This window comes from Pteronotus mesoamericanus, unplaced genomic scaffold (genome assembly GCF_021234165.1).
Source record: "Pteronotus mesoamericanus isolate MK-2021 breed Mesoamerican mustached bat unplaced genomic scaffold, CSHL_Meso_final contig_24, whole genome shotgun sequence".
In the NCBI taxonomy this organism is placed as follows: domain Eukaryota; kingdom Metazoa; phylum Chordata; class Mammalia; order Chiroptera; family Mormoopidae; genus Pteronotus; species Pteronotus mesoamericanus.
In genome coordinates this window covers 25097105-25108370 of record NW_026555100.1, presented here as the reverse complement: position 1 = coordinate 25108370, position 11266 = coordinate 25097105, and the positions used below count along the sequence as shown (strand labels likewise).

Sequence of the window (11266 nt, the reverse complement as noted above, 5' to 3'; positions counted from 1 at the left end):
GCAGAGAAATATTGATGTGAAGCTGCCTCTCGTATGCTCACTGACTGGGGACCTAGCCCACAACCCAGGCATGTGTCCTGACCAGAAATCAAACCAGTGACCTTTCAGTCCACAGGCCTGCACTCAATCCACTGAGCCACACTAGCCATGGCTGCTTTTTTTAAACAGGCTTCCTTCATTTTATTTTTCTTGTAAAAATTATGTGGTGGCCACAGCTGGACCCTAGGCCCTCTGCACAGAAACTCTGGTGTGGGTCTCCACAAGACAGTCAATGCGTTTCTGACACAGAGACTTGGTGCACACGGTCTCTTTCCAGAGGTTGGGGGTGAGATAGCTATAGGTCTCAGAGATAGCATCGAAGGTGGCCTTGGCAAAGTTGCCAGGGTGGCAGGGCAGCCCAGGGTGGCAGAGTAGTCCCTAGCTGATGTGCAGCAGTGGTCATCATCAGCACTGAGACAGTGCCGGCATCCCTGGGGGCAGGGATGAGGCACAGCAGCACTGAGGCGCAGTGCTCAGTCACCTTGTAAGAGAAGGGGTGGGGCTTACGGATCTTGCTCCGCCAGTAGCGTCGCAGCACGGGGACAATAGAGAGCTTGATGGTCCCACAGATGGCAACAGCTACCTCTTTAGAGCACTTAACACTCAGGCCGACATGCCCGTTGTGGTCCCCAGTGGCGACAAAGACCTTGAACTGGGTCCTCTGGCCAGTGCCAGATTGCTTTTGCACCCGCATAATCTTCAAAAGACATTATAAAAATAGATAAATAAAGCAGTTTAATATTGGTTCTAGAATTGACGCAAATCAATGGAAATAATGTCTATAAAAGCACTTAATTTAATCAAGAAAGCATTACAAAAGCACACAAGGATTAAAGGGGTAAATATAAACAAATATACATCCCCCTAAAAACATAGAGGAAGATATAGTTGAATATTCAGAACTCAGAAAACAGAACTAAAAGTTTATAGATTAATTATGAAAAAACACTTAAAAATAATTTACAATAAAAGTATAATATTCTTAATGTAGATAAAATTCTTTAAAGGTTACAATTTGTTATTTTATTTTTATCATATATACATTTTTAAAAAATTGTGATAACGTTGCCACATATTTATATTGTGACTTCATATGTATGTATTTATACAAAATATAGTAATGTCCTCTAACTTTTTAATTTACAGCATATTGTATATAGTTGTAATAAATACCATTGATATGTTTCTTTTATACTAATACAGTGTTATTTTTCTAAATATGGTCTTTGACCCATTAATGGTTTATAATAGTAACTTATGGAAGCAAGAAATGTGTTTTGTTCTTTTTTAATTAACATAACAGAAAGGGAAAAAAGAATGGGAAGGGTGACAAGTGATAAGGGTAGCTATTATCACAAAACTTCTGCTTCAGTGCCCTGGGTCACTATGTAAACTCGGTTCATATAGAAAACCACTGCTAGAAATATGATAGTATATAAAATATATGCTATTACTACTCTTGTCCTCTCTAGTCCTTATACTCAACAGTTCTCCCTTAGTCCAAATCTGGAGGTGCTGAGAGGCTAGTGTGTATCAACCACCTTAAGAAGGTACAGGCTTTGGCTAAAAAAGAAAGAAAGAAAAAGGGAAACATCAAATGTGATTCTATCTTTATACCATGCATTAGAGACTGTTCTGGGAGTTTCACTCACAAGCATATTCCTAGCATAATGGCACCTCCTTTTTCCCTGAGTAGAGCCCAGAGCTCCCTCTCCCACAGATGGCGATGTCTCTGTCACAGGTTGCATCATTTTCTTTGATAGACATGGCCTGGCACAACACACTTTCTGTCCTGCCTCTCTGTGGCAGAGATAAAGCATCAGACAGAAAGGACCTCTTGGGGCCACGTGTTTCCACTTGTGAGGATGCTCTTTGAGGGAACAAGAACATAGGGCATAACACAACCAGTTTTCTAGGCCAAAGTGCTGGGTATTTGATTCAGGCCCAGATATTTCACGTCAGGTCAAACACACATGCAACCCTTGCTTTCTGACCCAGACGAGAGAGAACAGTTGTCTTAAATCAAAATGAAACAGGATGGGGTGAACAAACCCACATGAAACACTTTGAGAAGTCCTCCCAGGCACTCTGAGCACCCGAGAGCCTGCTGAGCTGACCAGACCAAAGTTGTTCCTGTGGTTTACTTGTGAGCTGGCTTGGAAGTTTTGCTGCCACTAAGAAGAGAAATCTGAAGGCTAGTTCAGCATAAACGATGCCCTGGCTGCGTGGAGGGCAGTCACAGGTGAGTCATAAACAGTGTAGAAAAGTAGAGGCGCACTCTGGAGGTCTGAGAAATGCTCCTTTTATCTCCACCTCGAGGCGAGTGTCTCGTAAGGAACTGAAAGTGGAATTACTCAAACTAAAAACTGCTTACTTTACCAGGACGATTCCTTCGCTGACCCAAGTCTGGGAAGTGTCGCTGGTAAACACCCAGAAATGAATTTGCTCATCAAAAAAAGAACAGAATTAGATACTCTCGGATGTACTCAGTGACATTTTCACAGCATGTGAAGCCAACCCTTCTCTACCTCAAACCAGGGCACTGAAATGCTTGAGTCTGTGCAGTTGTGGTAGAAAGGCCTGCTATCAAAGGCCGGCTCCAATACCACAAGCCAAAGATAAATAACAGAGGAAATCATTGAGACCATGACCTCTTGGTGACCCCCTGGAGCTAAATCTTTGCTAGACCTCAGAATATCAATCAGGCCACCAGCCCGCCAAGAGCAGTGTATGTGTGAGCAGCATGGAAGCCACTTCGGCCTGGCTCTCTAGAAGCTTGAGAACAGAAATCTCAAAGGAATTTTTCATTATATCCCCAAAGCAAGGGCTTGATGTTTGAGTGGAGAAACCCCTTCTAAGACATGAGCTCATTCCCGGGATTCTACCAGGGTCATTCGGAAAAAGTATTTGCTTGGGAGTTGGGATGGTATCTCTTCCTCCGCCCAGTGGTGAAATCTCAGTATTTGAAGAATGTGGTCTCTCACCAACATAGCAAACAATGAACTGGCAGGATATCGCCGGGGTTGCAGTTATGGGGTCCCACCAGCAAATAGTATAGGTTTTTTGCTATATAACCATTCTTGTGGAAAGTTCTCAGTGAATGCTGAGCAGAACCAGACTCTTGCTGCTCATGGAGGGAAGCGCTGAGCCGATCGAAGCACGGGTTCCCCTCTGGAGATAGCGTCACAACACATGAAAGCAACCCCGGGTCACCACTTCCAGTTTGGGAAACCCCCAAGGCATAAACAACAATGGAAGCTGAAGGGAACTACTGTCTAACAAGCAAGGCTTGGTCTCTACGTTGCCATTGGAGTGTCTGGCTGAAGGGCTGAAGACTGAGGCAAAGTCAGCTAAATCCTCAAAATAAAAGATGTGGAGAGAATCTGGAAGACAAAATCTGACTCTCAGTCTGACAGGTAGGTGATCTTGAGCAGAGGAAAAGTTCAAGCAGATCTAATTTGCATCTCTGAGCCACTAGACTCACCAAGGAGTACAAAGATTGATTGTTAGAGATTAAATATGTAGAAATATATATACACAAAGATCAATCACATGCAAGAGGATCAGTTCTTTAGGTTGAAGAAGGACTCCTCTTGGATCCCTCCAAGACCTCTCTAAGTACAGTTTCAGCCACAAATAACGGGGACTTCTCAGGTCCTTGCTGCCAAATTCCATAACTGTGTGACCCTGTTGCGGGTACCCCCCCCCAGTCATGATTCTGTCCTTAACCCGTGGGGGGACGGGCATCCAAATAGAGTATTTAAATCTTGTGGCCTCCAAGGCCAGGCCCTGGTTTGCTGATGGGTGAGAATGACAACTCAGATTTGGCCAATGTTTCTGTACTTTGCTTTTCTGCCACAGCATCTCAAAGTAAAAAGCAGGATCTTAAAGGAGGAAAAAGAAACTAATAAAATGTATTCATACCAGGACTTGACTTTAGTATACTAATCCTACTTACATATAGAGCATGAGCTCTCAGGAATCCCATTGTAAAATACTCCTTTATTCAGAGAACGGTCAATTCATCTCCATTTCTTGTGAATGTTAAACGAGGGCTTTGTGCATCAAAACATTTTATCCAACCTCATGATTATCTCATACTTTTTAAAGTGGCCAAAGAAGTCTGATAGATTTGATTCACCTGGATTTTGCATTTTATTACTTTTCCCCCAAATAGGATATGCCTCCTTGAATTTTACTGATCTTTTATCATAGACTCCAACAATTTGTTGACTCCAGTAAACATTTACCAATTGTCTCCTTAATATCTACTGCTTTTCCTTCCAAAGATTTCATGTGGGTTTCCTCCCTTTACCTGTTCTCTATCCACGTGGTCTATGGTGAGGTGAGGCCCTATGCCCTGGGTGGCGGGGGAGGGGGCAGGTAACCCCTAGGCCTGAGTTCATCAGTACTTTATATTTTACTGGCCACAGCAACTTGTTCAGAGGTAAAATAAACATGAAATAAACTTGTCCTATCATATTGAGGTTCAAAAGTCTATGAAAAGCACATAATCAAAGGGTCATCCTTAATGCACCCTTTGACCACTGCAAACAATTCATACCAACTTCGCTGCTTGAGAACAAATCTTACACCAAAGTTTCTCCCTATAATTATAAACCCATAAAATTTCATTCCCTTCCCAAAACATTCAAGATTCACGTTTCTCAGCACAGACCCCGTGGGCTCTCTTCTTTTCCTAGTGTGGCTGCTGAGCCCCTTATGAAGACACCAGATCCTATAGTTCTTCTTAGTTTCTACATTCATATTCTCTCTTTCTACTCCCTTCTTCTCATGCCTCCCTTCCATCATTGGTCATCTTTTCAAAAAATGTACCCAGACCCAAAATGTGGAGATATGACTGTGTTGTTCCCATGGGTATAATTTGTAAGTTATATTCTCTTCTTACTTAGGCTTAGCATATATATCGGTCATGTTTTCCTCCAGGAATCCAACCACTCCTTACATTATATAGCATTGTTTCTACGTTGCTTGTTGGGTTTGCAGCAATGTACCTTCAAACACCTGCCAAACTGTTAGTGGCTTCACTCTGTGAGATTTGTAATTCATTAAAAATTAAATGTATGGTGTATCAATTTGGCATTCCAGAAAGCAGACACTGAGATCAAATTAGGCGTCAAAGGGGACATGCCTGTGAAGGATAGAAAGGACAGAGAGCAGAAGTAGGTATGGAGATCTTTCAGGTAGTGATGCAGGCCTGACGTCTGTGAAAGAAGTGAAGGAAGAAAGAGGACGAGGTTTGAAGAGCCACACAGTACGAGCTTGCGATTATCTCTTGCTGGTCATTTGAGAGCACGAGAGCAAAGATAGCCTGTTGGAAGAAGGAGTGGCTCAGGCAGAAATGGCCCAGCTCTTGGGCCCCAGTCGGCTCAGTGCAACAACTGACCACCAGCCAACTACCTTCCTCAGAGAAGGTTCTTTTAAAGGTAAGCCGAGCAATAGCCATTGTGGGTATATTTAAAGTGGAAGTCATTTCATATGTGGGGGGGGGGGTGTGCGTGTGCGTGTGTGTGTGTGTGTGTGTGTGTGTGTGTTTAAAAGAAAGAAGATTGCCTTGAAAATTAGGGTCTGAACTGTGACACGATAAAACCATGAAAACCAGAATAGAATTTTTCTGTCTGGGAGACCAAGCCTCACCCCCAACTTCTAGACTGTTTGTCTGGCTGAAAGAGAATAATTTACAACTTTAAAAAAGAATATAATTAGAAATGCCAAGAGTGCAAAGTATTCTGGGACTGTCAGGCATCCAACATGCTGTGTTAATCATAAAGGGGGAAAAGCCCTCTGTTTTGGCCACAAATCAGGGGAATTATTTTGGGAGCAGCTCCATCAGTGACCCAGACATTACCATCTGAGTTCCAAAGCCCTAAAGAACACGAGAGCGCCTTTCCACTGCCATGTGTTTCCTTCTTCACAGGAATTTTTGCACAAATCTGCCGCAAATCCAGCCTGCTCCTCTTCAGGGATGCCTGCAGAGAGGCAGATCATCACCATTAGGGAAGGCGAGCTTTCCTGGGAAGTTCCTTGCTGCCTGTGTGCAAGAGACTTCATGGCTCACAGTCTCCAAGGTCTTATACAGCCTCGTAAAGAAGCACTCAGAATTTACCATGCACACCTCATTTTACCAGCCCATCTTCTGCCAATAAATTATGTCACATAAGAAAGCCCAAGAAATGACCACCATTTCTAGAATCTTTATGATGCCGTTGATGTAATTTCTCTGATGCAAGCTGCTGGCCGCTGGGGGAGACAAAGGGAAAAGGATTCGAAGAAAAGTAATGCTTGATGCTAACCCTAAAAGCATGACTGACAAATTCCCCACTCAGGTCACCTGTAGGTAAACCCAGACCCTCCTTTCACTCAAAGGGGAAAAATAAACCATTTATAGTAAGCAATGCTGATTGTGTACTTTTGTATAATCTCATTTTATATTTTGAACACCCTATCAAGAAGGTCTTTTCATAACCCTCCTTGGAGAGATGAAGATGCCTAAGCTCAGAATGCTTTAGTAATTTGCCTAAATTAACCCAGGTAGCAAAAGGTTGAGCTGAGATTTGAACTTGAGCCATTCTGACTCCAGAGCTTATACCCATAACCACACTTTTCTATGTCTCAATCATTGTGATCTGGGCATATCCAAGTTTGAGGGAGACTGAAGCATGTGCGTTGAGGGGCCCTCATTAAGAAAAAGAAAATATATATGAAAACAAAATTCAATCCTGGGCCTTAGGAGGGATCCATGCAAGTGAGGGAGGCTAGAGCTTAAGTTTCATTAACTTCTCGGTAAATCCACTTTTGATTGTGATAATGCTATTATTGCCAACAATGTTAATATGAAGAAAAATAATTATTCTTCAAATCCAAACATATAAATATCTGGTTGGTTTAGAATTTAAAATTTTACTTTGGATAACAACATGGTTCTAGGTTCTCAGAGACCCCACATGTCCTTTCCAATAACCATACAATTTCTCTGCGTCTGAGTCATATCCCACCTGCTCAAATTCTCTTCGTGTCATTCTTGCATCTCTACTGGTGCTAGCTCACTTTCAAATTCTTAATAATAATTATAATTATTGTTAAAATTGCTACATGTGCCAGGCTCTGCATTAGGCTTTTTTCTTATTGCCTGTTAATTAAAGCACCTACTATCAGTTCCTCTTTCAGATGAGGAAACTGAGGTCCTGGGAGATGAAATAGTTTGTCTCTGAAATTTGCACTTTTAATCACTACACCATAGTCCATACTTCCAATAGCTTGGGTAAATCAGGCCTTACTTAACACAAGGAGACTCTATAGAGGTCAGAAAAAATATAATTACAATACCTTGATAAAGTGCCAAACATAGGCTAGATAGTCTGTAAGTCACAATCGTAATACTTTGGTCTGAATGCCCTTTGGCACCTGTGAAGAGTACAAGAACAAAAACACGTGTCAAGCCAAATCAGCGGTTCTGAGACCTAGAAATGTATGAAACTGTGTAATGTAGTAATATAAAATACATTTTTCCCTGGGTTGCAAATTATGAAACCTAATGAATAAGCTTGGCAGTGTCTGAATTTACATATTTATATTTAAGTATTATATTTTCATAATCACTATCAAATTACCAGAGAGCTGTGCAACCCCTGGAAAGGAGTAGCCAGGCAGAAATAGCACCTGAGGAAACATGGAGGATGGTACAAAATTATCTGGTCAAACTGGCTTGACAGTCTTCCTGGGGCTGCAACTCCACATATCTGAGGGCACATATCTGAGTCACGTTCCTTGAACCTAAATGTTTAAAAGAACCTCAAATTTTCCCTAGTTCAACCATCCATTTACAGGTGAAGGCAGTGGGAACTTGGGATGCCAGGGACCAGAGAGCTGATGAGTATCATTCACTCAAAATCATTGAACAGACTGCGGAACTAAGAGAGAGGACTTTTCCACTGCGCTATGTTGCCCTATGGTGAGGATATACTATTGGATCACAGCATCAGTGATCTTGCATTAAAAAATTTTTTTTTGCTTATATCATAGACATACATGGTCTTCATTTGTCTGGGCTCTTCCTACCAATCCACCATCGTCTCCCATGGTTCCCCAGAATGAAACCTTGTTCTATGTCCCAGAAAGTACTCACTATGTACTCTTGTCTTAGCCTGGGCTGCTAAAACAAAATACCATAAATTGGTGGTTTATCAACAAAAGAAATTTATTTTTCACAGTTCTTTAAGTGTATCTTCCATACCAGTATGGAATAGAGAAAAAGAAAAGAGATCACTCTTTCACACTTAGCATTCCAAATGTTGCTTCCTTTCCAGTTTTTAGGCATTATCAGGAATTGATAAAGCAGCTATTCCGTCTGAGAACATCTAAGCAAATTCTCCCCTACCTCCTTATTATATCCTCCAATGTGCCCTTTCCCTAAGTCTATCTCATGTGTTGGAGTTTGTTCAGAGCAACCTTAAGCCTTTAAGCATTAAAGTATTTGTTCTTTACTAACAACAATAAAGAATGTGTTATTGGTATATTTTTTCCAGTCAAATATATAAGTCATTTAAAGAGTTTTTTCCCTTTCTTCGAAGCAAACATACCTTTCATTAAACTCCAAACACAATGTTTTTGACTACTATGGTTCCCCTTTTTTAATTGAATATTATTTATTATTTGACATAATATTGTGTAAATTTAAAGTGTACAACATGTGGATTTGATATATGTTGCAATATTACCATTGTAGCATTAGCTAACACCTCTATCATATCACATAATTATCATTTCTTTTTGTAATGCAAATACTTAAGATCTTCTCTCTTAGCAAGTTTGATGTTTACAACACGACATTGTTGTCTATGATCAATATACTATGCATCAGCTCTCCAGGACTTGTTTATCTACTAGTTTCAAGATTGTGCCCTTATACATCTCTCCTATTCCTCCATCCCAGTCCCTGAGAAGCACCATTGTATTCCCTGTTTTCACAAGTTCTGCTTTTTTAGATTCTACATATAAATGATATCATACAGTATTTGCCTTTCTCTGTCTGCCTTATATCACTTACTATAATGTCCTAAGTTCTTCTATGGTTTCCTTAAAGAAACTTTTGTTTGAAAAGGAAAAAAAAAGTCAACTCTCTTTGCAGTGGTATCAATGAGTTGGTAAAATACTGAAGTTAGTCTGGATGATGGGAATACAAATTCAAGGCTAAGGAAAACACTATTGTTTGTCTAATTCAGCCCAAGGACCACCCATGAAGGTTTAGAAAGTACAGTCTCTCCAGGAAGTCAGACTAGCACTAGCTTGTGTTTCAGAGCAGGGTTTCAAAGTCCAATGAGTTCAAATCCAAACTCTGCTTCTTATTTGTTCTCTGACCATTACATTATTTAACCTCCCAGGAGTCTTAGTTTTATCATCTGCAAAATGGGTAAGTAATAGGTACATTTACATCATTGTTACAAGGATTACATCCTTATGTGAGTTCATGTTGATAAAGTCCTTGGCATAGTTGCCTAGTATCTGATAAATATTTGATGAAGAGTAGTATTAAGACAGCCATAAATAACGCCTACCAATCTGCATAGCTGGAGTTAAAAAACATCAGCATAGTGCCACAACACAGTGGCTGCAGGAATCAAAGAAACCAACTCGAGTTTACTTAGCTTCACAGTTCCTGTTCTTTTGGGAAATTGATCGGTCAAGAAATTATGATGGGAGTTGAGCACAGGCAGGAAAGGTATTTTTTCACTTGGGAGTCAAGGATTAGGACCCTGTTAGATGTTCAGCACACATTATCTCGGCCAAAACAAATTTTATTTTACTTAAATTCTAGCTTTAATTTCTGCTACATTCTATACATGTTCTGTGTTTATATTTTTATTACTCAATTTACCTGGAAGAAAATTAGTATACACACAGTGATGTACCTGGCTTTTCGCTTCAGAATGTACTCAGCTGGTGACTACAGATCGACGTGTGGAGATATTCCCTACTCCATTTCCAGGTGCAGGAAATGTTGTGGTGAGCCATAATTCATTCACCTGCTTTCCATGGATAGATATCATTTAAACTTTTTCCAAGTAGAACTTTCATGAGTAGCTCTTGTACCCATAAGTACACATCCTCAGTGCCCACTTAAATTGAGAAAAATATGTGTTAGTTTTAGCACTGAAGGTTGCGTGCTTATATCTTGATGGTAAGTATCATATTTCTTTTGTTTGTTGAACTATCCATTCCTCTGGCTCCAATTAAATTAAAATGAATGTCCTATAGATATTGATGACTTCTACCAAGTTGAAAATGAGATTATTTTCCTCACTCAGATGGGAGCAGGAATCTTTGGAAACCCCTCTTTTCTTTGTCTTTATAATTTCACTTTACTAACTGTACACATATGTGATTCTCAACCAATTGTTTTTAACCAACTCCTTGGTATGTTTCCAAATCAGTCTTCTTATAGGCAGTAATTGATAAGGAATATTCTAGACCATACATTAATGCTAACTAGGAAGTAACCATTAAGTGATACCATTTTCTACCATTACCAAAGTACTTAGAATTACAAAATGATTAAAGTTCACAAGGGGAATGTGCAGGGAAACTGGGGCATCCAGAACACTCTTTAGCTTGAAGGATTCGAGCTTACCAGTAACAGAGCATTAAAGACTGCACTTTCTTTCCATACTTCCTCATCACCCTTGTGCCAAGGATCCCTAGGTTCTCTGGCGAAGGGATGAGCCTACCTTTTTGCATATCCAGACATCACAAGCCCCTAATGCTCCCAAGACAAGAGTACATCTATGTTATTTGGTTGAATGGTTCCAACGCTGAGCTAATGGCCAAGTCTTAGGCCTAAGACTTATTCGTTACCATCACCTTTACTCACCTTGCAACTTTGAATTTATTGCTTGTTCCATTATCTCTGTTTTTCCATTGGTAAAAGAAGAATTAATATTTGCAATCATCAAATAATAATTGCACTTTGCATGGAGAATTCCCAGTGAAGTGAGAAGTCAGGATGAGCATACATACCAGGGGTATACAGTTAATATTAATTATCTCATGTATTCCTCACTACAGCTCTAGGAGGAATGCATTATTATACCCTCTGTTTACAGCTGTGGAAACTAAGGCTCAGGGAAATTAACAAATTTGCCCAAAGGTACCAGGACAAGTGAGTTGTGAAGTCAGGATTCAAACTTGACTTTAAAGACTGTTCTTTCCA

General features: G+C 40.4%; 1 pseudogene; it reads right to left on the bottom strand.

Annotated features, from left to right (window-relative positions):
* Positions 1 to 222: 222 nt before the first annotated feature.
* LOC129069751 (40S ribosomal protein S2-like) lies at positions 223 to 742 on the bottom strand (annotated as a pseudogene).
* Between the last annotated feature and the right edge of the window lie 10524 nt (positions 743 to 11266).